The sequence below is a fragment of the Mirounga angustirostris genome, unplaced genomic scaffold (genome assembly GCF_029215605.1).
Source record: "Mirounga angustirostris isolate CCGP_5_RB_7025 unplaced genomic scaffold, mMirAng1.0.hap1 SCAF_12, whole genome shotgun sequence".
In the NCBI taxonomy this organism is placed as follows: Eukaryota; Metazoa; Chordata; class Mammalia; order Carnivora; family Phocidae; genus Mirounga; species Mirounga angustirostris.
The window spans coordinates 87,014,965-87,028,256 of NW_026991720.1; the positions used below are offsets into that span (position 1 = coordinate 87,014,965).

At 46.1% G+C, this 13,292-nt stretch overlaps 1 protein-coding gene across 5 annotated transcripts in view; it reads right to left on the reverse strand.

Annotated features, from left to right (window-relative positions):
• The window catches only part of LOC123835668 (uncharacterized), a 101,869-nt gene that overhangs the window by 56,051 nt on the left and 32,526 nt on the right, over window positions 1–13,292 (reverse strand). The window contains exon 4 of one of the 5 annotated variants that reach the window (XR_010406581.1): window positions 12,484–12,970. The exons of the other annotated variants lie outside the window; for them this stretch is intronic. The gene's annotated coding sequence lies outside the window, so the exon portion shown is untranslated. Of the gene's footprint in view, window positions 1–12,483; window positions 12,971–13,292 lie in introns of those variants that run through there. 5 annotated transcript variants of the gene reach the window in all.

Sequence of the window (13,292 nt, forward strand, 5' to 3'; positions counted from 1 at the left end):
GGAGCACCTGGGTGGCTCAGTAAGTTGACCATAATCTTGGGGTCCTGGGATCAAGCACTGTGTCAGTCTCTGTGCTCAGCCCAGAGTCTGCTTGTCCCTCTCCCTCCGTTTCTTCCTTCACTCTCTATCTCTATCTCTAAAATAAATTTTAAAAATAAATAAAAAATAAAAATACTTAATATCAGAAACTTTGCCCCAGATTCAATAGGGCCAAGCTGGGCCCTGGCATCTGACTATTTTATATTTTATTATTTATTTATTTATTTATTTTAAGATTTTATTTATTTATTTGACAGAGAAAGAGACAGCAAGAGAGGGAACACAGCAGGGGGAGTGGGAGAGGAAGAAGCAGGCTTCCCGCTGAGCAGGGAGGCTGACACAGGGCTCGAACACAGGACCCTGGGATCACGACCTGAGCTGAAGGCAGACGCTTAACCACTGACCCACCCAGGTGCCCCTTATTTTTTATTTTTTAAAAAAGATTTATTTATTTGAGAGAGAGAGAGAGAGAAAGGGGGGCAGAGGGAGAGAGAGAATCTCAAGCAGACTCCCCACTGAGCATGGAGCCCGATGATCTCACAACCCTGAGATCATGACCTGAGCAAAAATCAAGAGTCAGACATTTAGGGGCGCCTGGGTGGCTCAGTCGGTTGGGCATCTGCCTTCAGCTGAGGCCGTGGTCCCAGGGTCCTGGGATCGAGCCCCACATCGGGCTCCCTGCTCAGCGGGAAGCCTGCTTCTCCTTCTCCCTTTGCTCCCCCTGCTTATGCTCTCTATCCAAAAAAAAGAAAAAAGAGTCAGATACTTAACCGACTGAGCCACCCAGTGCCCCTACATCTGACTATTTTAATAATTTCTGGTCATTTTCTTGAGTCTTCTTGTTGAACCCACTGGCTGAAAAATGCCAGGCCAGTAGGGGCACCCACATATGGGAAAGGAGCAATTTATTTTTTATTTATTTATTTATTTTAAAGATTTTATTTATTTATTTATTTGAGAGAGAGAGAGAGCGAAACAGCATGAGAGGGGAGAGGGTCAGAGGGAGAAGCAGACTCCCCGCCGAGGAGGGAACCCGATGCGGGACTCGACCCCAGGACTCCAGGATCATGACCTGAGCCAAAGGCAGTCGCTTAACCAACTGAGCCACCCAGGTGCCCGGGAAAGGAGCAATTTAAACATTAAATTTCATAAGGTCACTATTTCCATGCCCTAATTTCTTTTATTTTTATTTTTAAGATTTTATTTATTTATTTGAGAGAGAGAGAATGAGAGAGAGCACATGAGAGGGGGGAGGATCAGAGGGAGAAGCAGACTCCCTGCTGAGCAGGGAGCCTGATGCGGGACTCGATCCAGGGACTCCAGGATCGTGACCTGAGCTGAAGGCAGTCGCTTAACCAACTGAGCCACCCAGACGCCCCAATTTCTTTTTTTTAATTAAATTTTTTTCATTATGTTTTTAATTTTAATTCTAGTATAGTGAACACACAGTGTTCTATTAGTTTCAGGTGTACAATATAGTGGTTTAGCAATTCTATACATGTCTCAGTACTCATCATGATAAGTGTACTCTTCATCCCCTTCACCTATTTCACCCATCCCCCCCAACTCCATGCCCCAATTTCTACTTTCTGGTTTTGGTTTTAGATTTATCTTGCATTTCTTTTGCTTTTCAAGTTCAAGGACTGATGGCCAACACACCTCCTGACTCTGGGTCCAAGCACCCAGCCTTCTCTCCAGGGCAGATACTAATTCTTCCATGTATCATAATCGCCCATATCTGGACATAGTCACTATTTTGTACTCATCTGAGTTAATCCAACTTATACTTGCATTATTTTCTTTGGCTGAAGACTTTGGAAAGCAGCATGAAGTTTGGGGATTTTTCTTTTCTTTCCAGAATGAGAAAATTCTTCAACACAAGGCCTTTAGTATTTTCATTCCCGGTCCTTCATCTTCACTTAACACCTTTGCACCCACTCAAGAAAAAGAAAATTTTCTAGACTGTTTCAAGGAATTACACACATGGTTTATTAGAACATAATTTCCTTTCTAGAACTGTGACTTTGGGGGCGCCTGGGTGGCTCAGTCGGTTCAGCAGCCTGCTCTTGATTTCAGCTCATGTCATGATCTCAGGTCCTGGGACCGGCTCGTCATCAGGCTCCATGCTCAGCCTGGAGTCTGCTTGAGGATTCTCTCTCTCCTGCTCCCTCTGCCCCTCCCCCACACATGCTCGCACACTCTTTCTCTCTTTCCAAGATAAATAAATCCTTAAAAAAATAAATAAAAATAAAACTGTGACTTTGCTTTAGTTCACTAAAATGTGCAATGCATTTCACGGAATTAATTTCCGAAACACTTTTAGGTCTTGGAATTAGTTTCAAGGTGCTACAGTGAACCGCTGAAAATTGCAAGCTGATTATTTAAATTTGTTGGCATTTTTGCCCCCCCCCCCCCCATCTTGCCATTGCCCGCCTGCGTGTGGCTTCCCTGCTTCAAGCCACCCGTCCAAAACGATTGAGCACCTTGTCCTCTGGGTGCCAGGCACATGGAATGACAGCATAAAAGGCAAATACACGTTCCCTACCTTCAGGATTAAAATGCAGATGGGGAGATAAGGCAATCACAAGAGATTATAAAACGATTTAAAGCAGCCAAATAGGACTGGCCACGTTCCAAGTTGTTCCTTTATGGGAATCTGTATTAGTCCGCCAATTTGATTGCCTAGCTAGACTGAGTGGCTGGTTCTCTGCAGCCCTCTTTGACCAAGCGTGAGCTATCAGAGAAAGCAATCTGGCACTTTCTCTGGGGTCTGGGAAACAACCTGCACTTCATATAAATCTGCAGGAAAGAGAAGGGAGCAGCCATGGTGTTCTGTCGCTAAAACTTTTGTACAAAGTTGAGGCGTCACGGGACTGCGTTACTGAGAGAGAATCTGACTTCCAAGCTTGGAAAAAGCCACTGAAAAGGCCACTCTCCACCCTCCTCCCGTTTTCTCTCACATCAGTCATGGCTGTTAGGCAAACCCAGTCACCCTTTCCCTTCCAGCTCCAGTCCACTCATCAGGGAGTACCTTTTCCCGGGGGGCCAGCCTTCTGTAACCTCTACACCACCGTCTGCAGTGAGCTCTGTCATTAATGCAGCTCCCCGATTCGCCTGGTCGATTGGCCAAGCATCCTTAAGCGCTCATGTACATTTCTTTTTAAGCAACGTTTAATAATTCTCAAACTCTGGAAAGTAGAACCATACCCCAAGGCCCAGAGAGAGTCTGAGAGCCGGCTAATTCATTTTCTCTTTGTTTTAAATAACTAGCTTGTAGTACCATTTCAAAGCACTGACTTTCTTTCTTTTTTTTTTTCTTTTTAAGATTTTTAAATGTATTTGTCAGACAGCGCGAGCACAAGCAGGGGGAGTGGCAGAGGGAGAGGCAGCCTCCCCGCCGAGCAGGGAACCTGATGCGGGGCTCCATCCCAGGGCCCCCGGCATCACGACCTGAGCCAAAGGCAGCCGCTTAACGACTGAGCCACCCACGTGTTCCTCAAAGCACTGACTTTCATTCGTGGCATTTTCTGTCTTCTAACGTGCCAAATGCACACCATTGCAAGACAGCAGGATCTGGAGCCTTGGTCCTGGGGTTAGGCTCTGATGCTGTGATCTCCTCCAAGTGCACAGGTGGTGTTACACCCTCTGTACCTAGCTCTTATTCAATCAGGATATAGAAAGCAAATAAAATGCCTGTCTGATGCTTACTGAATCCCCCCGGGAAGAGAACTGCAGGAGGTAAGGGAGTTAATTTCCCAGGAGACAGATCTTCAAGGTGCAGCTGACTCCAGGGAATTTGCCACCTGGCCTTCCAGACAGAACGGTTCAATGGGCTCTTGGGCCTCATCCACTAAAGGCCTCTTGGGCCCTCTTTGAATTATAAGCCAACTTTACACAGAATACAGGATTTCTACACGCTTGTTGAGTGTTGCTAGAGATCTAGGATTTGGGGCTTTCCTACTGCATCGATGCTTTTTTGCCTGTTCCGCTAAGCTGAGCAATGTGACCAGTATCCCTGGGAAGGGAACGCTTGGTCTGGGTGTCTTGTTGTCATGACAACATCTAAGCTTATTTTACCTTTATAAAAATGAGTCAGAAGCACATGTTTTATGACTCCACTTATATGAAATGTGCAGAATAGGTACATCTGGACAGGAGACAGGAAATTAGTGATTGTCTAGGGTCTGGGGAATTTGGGGTCAGGGGGATCAGAATGGCTTTTTATGGGTATGGTGTTTCTCTTGGGAGTGATAAAATGCTCTAAAATTGTTTGTGGTTTGGGGCGCCTAGGTGGCTCTGTTGTTCCCTCTCTTGCTGTCTCTCTCTGTCAAATAAATAAAATCTTTAAAATAAATAAATAAAATTGTTTATGGTGAAGGTTGCACAACTCTGTGAATATGCTAAAAACCATGGAGTCATACATTTTATTTTTTTATTGTTTTTTAAAGATTTTATTTATTTATAACTTTTTTTTGAGTCATACATTTTAAATGGCTGAATTGTATAGAATGTGGATTGTATCTCAGTAAAGCTGCTAATTTTTAAAAGGCTTTTATTTATTTACTTACTTATTTGAGAGAGAGAGAAAGAGCGGGTTGAGGACCAGAGGGAGAGGGACAAGCAGACTCTGTGCTGAGTGTGGAGTCCAATGCGGGTCTCGATCTTATCACCCTGAGAGCATGACCTGAGCCGAAATCAAGAGTCAGACACTTAACTGACTGAGCCACCCAGGTGTCCCAGTAAAGCTGCTAATTTTTTTAAAAAAGATTTTTATTTATTTGTCAGAGAGAGAGTGAGCAAGCACAAGCAGGGGGAGCGGCAGGTAGAGGGAGAAGCAGGTGCCCCGCTGAGCGAGAAGCCCAATGTGGGACTTGATTCCAGGACCCTGGGATCATGACCTGAGCCGAAGGCAGACGCTTAACTGACTGAGCCACCCAGGTGCCCAAAAGCTGCTATTTTTAAAAGAAAACAGAAAATGCACAGGCAACACTGAGTTGGGTGTGTACTTGAACTTGTTCCAGTAAAGGAAATGAACTACCTTCAGTCACTAAAGGAGAAGAGTCTGGTCTCTTACCCTATCTATCTACCCTTACTGTATACACAGTTTCTATTTGGGGCCTTTTCATAGTTGTGTCACAGCTGGTGAGCAACAGTTAAGTCAAAAACCACAAAGGCCTTGGTTACAATTTACCCTTGTTTTGATCAATAATAACATGACTGATGTCACCATGGCTCAACTCAACCACACAGATGGATTCAGGAAGTTCTGGATGCGTGCTGGGGGCCAGTGGGGCTGACTAGCTGGAGATTCGGTGCTTCAATGAGACAGTGGTTGGCTAGACCTCGGCTCCAGGGCAAGATGTCGGTGAAGGATGGAAAAATGTCTTCCCCTGACCTGGAGGTGGAATGTGGCTATGGAAGGAGTCCCGAGGGGAAAGAGAGTTCTCTGGCTTGGCTTGGACATACAGACTGGGAATTCATGAGAAGTGCTCATTTTGAGCCCAACATTTCTCTAACTTCCAGCCCAGTACCCCTCTTCCACTTCACTCTCACATCCCTGACCCCCAGGGGAAACCATACAAGGTCGGGAGGACAGGGGGACTGGGGGGCACCTGTACTGAGCTGACTGCCCTGGAGGCAGGATGAAGTCAGAGCACAGGAACATGAGACAATTCTCCCATCACTTAGTAACAAGGCTCTGTGGTGGTTAACTTTATGTGTCAGACTGGCTAGGCCACCGTGCCTAGAGAGTTGATTAATTTTTTTCTGGTTGTTTCTGTGAGCGTGTTTTTGGATGAGATTTCCATTAAATCAGTGGGCTTTGAAGAAAGCCGATTATGATGTATTGTATGGTGACTAACATAACATAATAAAATTTAAAAAAAGAAAAGAAAGCGGATTGCCTTCCATAATGTGGGTGGGCCTCGTCTAAGCAGTTGAAGGCCTAAATAGAACAAAAGTCTGACCCTCCTCTGAGCAAGAGGGAATTCTGCCAGCAGACTGCCTTCAGACTTCATCTGAAACACTGGCTCTTCCTGGCTTGCTGGCAGAGCCTCTACTGTCGAACTGCAACTGTTTCCTGAGTCTCCAGCCTGCCGGCAGCCCCCTTCAGATTTTGGACTTACCACAAGCCTCCACAATGGCATGAGCGCATTCCTGAAAAGAACTCTCTTTTGAGGGCGCCTGGGTGGCTCAGTCGTTAAGCGTCTGCCTTCGGCTCAGGTCAGGGTCCCAGGGCCCTGGGATCGAGCCCCGCATCGGGCTCCCTGCTCGGCGGGAAGCCTGCTTCTCCCTCTGCCCCTCACCCTGTTTGTGTTCCCTCTCTCGCTGTGTCTCTCTCTGCCAAAAAAAAAAAAAAAGAAGCCCTGGGTGAAATCTGACTTTCCTTGTTTCCGGCCTCGGCAGGGTGGCCTGAGAGCCGTGAAACATCAGTCCTGGCCGTACCGTTGACTAGCTGTGTGCAGAACCCTAAGATAGGAGGGCTCCCTAGATCCCAGGGAACCTGCCCAGGCCTCAGAGCTGATGGATGATGCACTCAGGTGTGAAGTTTGATCATCGCCAATAAGCCCTGTCTACTAGCAATGAAGCCAGCTGGGGCAGGGGAAACATAAATGGGAGAGGCAGAGCACCCTTCGGTTCTTTCTATTCAGTGCTGGGAGGCAGCGTAGCTGAGATTCTGCGCAGCCCCCGAGACAGGCCCCCCACAAACGTAGAGTGTCTGGAACCATGTGGAGGCAAAGTGAACATTGGGAACTCTTGGCCCATGTTTAAGAGTATTTACCTGGTGTGATACTGTGATTCACAGTAAGAAATATGTATTTGGTCTTTGACCCCATTCCTGGTACAGTGCTCCACAACCCCTTGGAATTTTCTAATCAGTAAGATCTATAAAGGTGTCTTGTTATTATGCTAACTGGGTGACTTTTGGATCCCTACCTAAGGATGGGGTTTGGTTGCCAGAACCAATCAAGAGATTAGAGGGTTGGAACTTTCAGTCCCACCCCCTTGAGCTAAGGGGTGGGGAGAGGGGCTGGAGGTTGAGGTCAATCACCAGTGCCCAATGATGTAATCAATCAGGCTTAAGTAACGAAGCCTCTGTAAAAACCCAAAAGGACGGGGTTCAGAGAGCTTCCGGCTAAGCAGGTGGGGTTGTGAGGGGAGTGATGTGCTCAGAGGACATGGGAACCTGCATCCTTTCTCTCTACCTTGCCCTATGCATCTCTTCAATCCCACTGTTCCTGAGTTACGTAATAAGCCAACGATCTGGTAAGTAAAATACCCGTTTGAGTTGTGTGAGCCGCTCTAGCAAATTAATGGAACACAAGGAAGGGGTAGTTGGAACCTCCAATCTATAGATGGTTAGTTGGTCAGAAGCACAAGGGACAACCTATACTTGCTTGCAGTCGTCACCTGAAGGTGGCAGGAGGAGGGGCAGGGAGAGCATTGTTGTACGACCGAGCCCTTAACCTGTGGGATAGGACGCTATTTCCAGGTAGATCGTGTCGGAATTGAGTTGGACTGTGGGACATCCAGCTGGTGTCTGACAATTGCTTGGTGTGCAGAAAAAGCCTACACGTTAGGATTGGGAACAGAAATACACGTGGCATCAGGAAGGCTCGAGGTTCCAATTCTAGCTGTGCTATTTACTGTATGGGTGACCTTGCGTTAATCACTTAACCTCTCCCAGCGCCCGGTTTTCCAAGTGGTGTGTCATTAGTAAATAAATGTTAAGTACGTGAGGCACCTGGGACAGTTTAAGATAGACTAAGCTCTTAACTCTCATTCATTCCTGCGATCATCGACATTTCAGCAGGGTCAGCTGGTAGGCAGAGGGAGGCAGTGGGACTGACTTGGCGAGGCTGGTTCTGGAAAAGCTCATCAGGTGGGTTCAGTGGAGAAGGCAAGCTGGGATCAGGTTCAGGCAATTATCAGTATCTTCGGGGGGCAGAGTAAGCAGGGAATAACTGTCTAGATGGTGGACCAAAGTCCTGGAGGAATCCTGGCTCTTGAGCATGTGACTCACTCCAGCAGAGTCCCAGCCAGTGGGAGGGTGGGAAGAAAAGCACGGAGCTGGCAAACAGCAAGACAGGGTAATTAAACCTCCGCTCGGGGGCAGGTCTTTAGGCCCAATGAGGGAAACTGAGGCACGAGGCAGATGTCGAATAAAGGAGGGAAGTGGAGAAAAAGGGATGCAGGAGATCTTGTGAGCTCTCAGAGCCCTGCTGTAGCTCCAGAAGTGGTTCCCAGCCCGGTGAGTCCTGGTCCCCCGGAACCCCGGCACTAGGAGCACGGCTTTGAGGAGTGTGCTCATCGGATGTCCAGGGGGCGAGCGGTCAGGCCATGGCCGTCTGAGGGAGATAGGAGCAAGAACATTCCTCAACAGTAACAAGGGCTGGAGCTTGGCCTAAAACGGCTTTTCCTAACTATCTTCAGAAAAACATGTGGTCTTTCTTATCAAAGCTGGTTCGTTCTTGGAAAGGAGCACTCCCGGCTCCATCCCAGTGGTCTACTGTTTTTTCACAACTGCCGAAACAAAATGAAATGGAAAAATTTGAGTGTAAGAATAAGTGAAATTACTTGGCCTTCAGGTTTCGTGGAATTTCCCCAACTGCTTTACCAAGGCTCATGCCTTGGTGAGGTTGTAGTCTCAAATTGGGACGCGACTACTACTCTGAACTTAGAAGCAACCCTGAATACTTGAGCCCTGTTATAAACTGTGTTAGCAGAAGTCTGTAAGTTTATACCGCAAATTTCCTGCCGTTTTTTCTCTACTCATTTGTTTGTATGCATATGCAACTGCTCACGAGGAGGAGGAGGGAATCAATATCTGGGATAGGGGGCAGTTTTTCTAAATTTCTGAGGTTTTTTTTGTTTTGTTGGTTTTTTTTTTACTTATAAGATTTTTGCTTAGCATCTCTTTCTGATGCAGTTCACAATGTCTATCGCTCCTGCAGAAATCACTGTGTGATTTTGGCCTCCGCTCTTAACCTGGGTGGCTCAGTCGGTTACGAGTTCTTGAACATTCTTGTTTATGCTACCTTGGAGCCAAGTGTCCATATAAAGCTTAAATTCCCAGGATTTCATTTACCCTTCAACTCTGAAACATGGTCCCTAAAGAAATCAGCTCTATCTCCTTGCTGATGAAATCCTGAACAGCCGCAGCAACCCATTTCTATTTTTTTTTCTAAGAGGAAATGCTTCAAAGAAGTCTCAGTTTTGAAAAATGGGAAAAACTGGCTCATATGTTTATAGATCAAAAGATTAAAATATTTGAAGATTAATCCTTTCAGTGCAGATTATAGACCTAGCGTTTTAAAGTTGAATTCCTGGTCCTCTAATGATTTAAAAAAAAAAAAAAATCATTTATCAGGGCGCCTGGGTGGCTCAGTTGGTTAAGCGTCTGATTCTTGGGCTTCGGCTCAGGTCATGATCTCAAGGTCGTGGGATCCAGCCCCAAGCTGGGCTCCGTGCTCACTGCAGAGTCTGCTTGGGATTCTCTCTCCCTCTGCTGCTCCCACCCTCCACCCCTACATGTGTGTGTATGCACGCGCTCTCTCTCTAATAAATAAATCTTAAAAAAAAATAACTTATACTTCTTATAGTATAGTATATCTGAAATATCATCCAACTCCCTTCTGGCACAAAAATTTCAATGTAGGGACGTCTGGGTGGCTCAGTCGGTTAAGCGTCTGCCTTCGGCTCAGGTCATGATCCCAGGGTCCTAGGATCGAGTCCCACTTTGGGCTCCTTGCTCAGCAGGGAGTCTGCTTCTCCCTCCCCCACTGCCCCACCCCCTACTTGTGCTCCTGCTCTCTCTCTCTCTCAAATAAAATTTTTAAAAAATTTCAGTGTAGATACAAGATCTGAGAAGGTGGTTTGGAGACAAATGGGTAGAGATTATTACTTTGTCAATTTCATCAAAGCCTATTTTTTAAAAAATACTGTGCTGGGGCACCTGGGTGGCTCAGTCGGTTAAGTGTCAGATTCTTGGTTTTGGCTCAGCTCATGATCTCACGGTGGTGGGATAGAGCCCCACATCTGGTTCCGTGCTCAGTGCCAAGTCGGCTTGAGGTTCTCTCTCTCCCCCTGCCCCCCCAAATAAAATAAATAAAAATAAAAAAAAAATACTGTGCTATTGGGGCGCCCGGCTGGCTCAGAGCTGGTGGAGCATGTGACTCTTGATCTCAGGACTGTAGGTCAGAGCCCCATTTTGGATGTAGAGATTACTAAAAATAAAATGTTAAAAAAATAAAATCAAAATATTGTGCTATTAAGCTGTTTTTGGAGTGATAGTTATGTAGGCCTAAAGTTGTATGTAAACAAGTAACTAAAATTTTCATTCAGCAGTTGCATAGATTTAATTTTATTACCTATTAATAGAATACAAAATGTTCTTACTTCAAGCTGGCTTTCTATCTTCATGATCTAATTTATTAGATTTAACTGGCCTAAAACCAGCTAGAAAAGACTCTGTTATAGCTCTGATTCATTGGTTTTGTATTCACTGAATCAGCATTATAAAGGCCTATTTTGTAGGTAAATCATGTTGTGGGCTCAACACTCTTATGAGTAAAGCCTTTCATTATAAAGAGATTCCCTTTTGGTTCTGTTAGGAATAATTTTGGTGAGAAAGTAAATAGTAGTTGATTTATTCTTGGTTATTGAGTAAAAAGTGAATGAGCAAGAAATGTGTTTTTGGGGGGTGCGTGTGCGCTCGTACGCGCACGCGTGGGTGTGTTCAGTGGACTAGAGCACATGTACGTTGTTTTCCTGGGTTATCATAAAAACACATTGGCAATAGCATCTCCAGGGCTGTGATGAGAGTTGTGTCACAAACCAGGGAGGATGACTGATTTCATTCTGTGCTCCGGAGGTCTATTTTAAAAATAGCATATACAGGGAACCTGGGTGGCTCAGTCGTTAAGCGTCTGCCTTCGGCTCAGGTCATGGTCCCAGGGTCCTGGGATCGAGTCCCACATCGGGCTCCCTGCTCGGCAGGAAGCCTGCTTCTCCCTCTCCCACTCCCCCTGCTTGTGTTCCTGCTCTCGCTATCTCTCACTCTGTCAAATAAATAAATAAAATCTTTAAAAAAATAAAAAAATAAAAATAAAAAATAAAAATAGCATATACACATAATGTAAGAGAGAATCCTACCTTGTGGGTGCGCATGGCTGTCACGAAGTAATGTTTAACTCCACGAATCTGAGGAACTGAAAATGTGGGATTCTAGTAGGGATGCCAAAGAGAGGGAAAGGAAGAGAAAAAGGCGAACAGAGAAAACCTGGTAATATTTTCTCCTGTTTGGTGTTGTTGGTAAAATGGTAACCAGAGGTTTTTATGACACACAACTAAAAGGACCCATTAAAGTGTGGACAGCGTGGCTTTGCGCATTCAAATGCTGGGCAGAGAAATACAATGTCACTAGAAATTGCTACAGCAGAGTTTCGGTGAAGGATTGTAGAACAATAAGGCCTTGTTAATCCCATACTGGTTTATTCAAATAGTGTATAATTCAAAGCAATTGCTGCTCCCCAGGCAGGAATTTACAATTGCTACATTTGAAGGGAGGCTAATGTGTCCTTTCCAAGGGGAAATCAGGTCTGGAAAGGGCCTCGTGGTTGGAGAACCTCCTAAGTCCCAAAACAGCTCCACAGCAGGCCAAGTAAAACAAAAGGGCAGAGAACCACCCTGTGAAGTCAGTCTGCCTCCAAAATGCGCTGTATTTCCCTTGCTTCCCTCCTGTCTTTCTGGTGGATTGCAAATGTCCCCAAAGCAGGGAGCAAGGGGGAAAAGGCAAAGGAACTCAAGTCCTGGATAAGCTATTACTTAACTTCTTGCCCCCCGGCAAGGGCATACAAGTTCATTCATGAGAACCCCATGTGTGCGTGAGCTGTATGTATATTTAATTGATGGTGAATACAGAGCATCCTCCCTTGGCATAAGAACACTGGACAAGAATCAGACATGAGTCAACGGCAAGAGGAGGCTTGAATCATAATATATTTGGAACAACTTGGTCAACAGTCTTTCAGAGAACAATCCTCCAGCTTTATGTTGGCATTTCCATGGAATTAAATGTGAACAGCTTAAAATTCCAGGATTTTAAAAAACGCAGCTTTCGTTCCAATGACTGACCCGTGCTCCCAGGGACACCAAGCTACGTCCGTCTCCCAACACTGTGAGGCTAGCTAATCAGGTAAATAAAAAATGGGAAGAGCTGGGGGTTGAGGTAAAACCCTGACGAAGAACCCACCTTAAATGGGGTGGGCTATTTTTGACCTGAGAGCTGCCTGTTAGACACTCAGGAAGTTATCAAGAAAGGCCTTCAGGGGAGACCTCTCAGCAGACTTGGATTCAAACGATCCTTTCATGGTCTGGGATTCTGAGCGCCTATTACGTGTTGCAGCACATGCTCAGCTTTGAAGGGCGGCCAGGGCAGAGACCTTTTTTTTTTTTTTTAAAGATTTTATTTATTTATTTGACAGAGAGAGACATAGCGAGAGCAGGAACACAAGCAGGGGGAGTGGGAGAGGGAGAAGCAGGCTCCCTGCAGAGCAGGGAACCCGATGCGGGACTCGATCCCAGGACCCTGGGATCATGACCTGAGCTGAAGGCAGTCGCTTAACCAACTGAGCCACCCAGGCGCCCCAGGGCAGAGACCTTTATTGCTCGGCCATATCTATGCATCTCCCCAGCCATCCCAGCCCGCCTCTGTACTTGGTTCTGTCCAACCACTGAGCCAGAAGTGACCCATGTCCCTTCCAGGCTGAAGAGGAGCACGTGTGAGTTCTCCATGCCTTTTCTTCTCTGGCCAGGATGGTGGAGACCTAAGACTCTGGTGATACAACTCCAAATGCTGGAGCCTCTAGCAACCAGGGTTCTTGAGCCGGGTTCCCTCGTCTCCACCTCGCACTCCACCACCAACCCGCATCTGTCACGTAATGAAAGCAACGATACGCGGTACTGTGGTAAAAACCAAGATTCTGCACTTATTTTATAATTGCAGTATAGGCGAGGCTAATAAAGCGGCTCTTCTAGATCTTTGTGTAGAAAAGGAAACTCTTCCATCTGGAGAGAGGATGAGCAATCTGAGTTATGCAGTTCTGGAACAAGCCCCCCTGAGGCTTTGCCAGATTGCCTTTGCGTCATATTCTCCCCAAAGTTATTCCATGCCATTGTTGGTTACTGTTCTTCAGGGAGTGGTGAAGAAGTGAGGAGGAGCCCTACTTGGTGGGGGTTGACATGGACAGTTC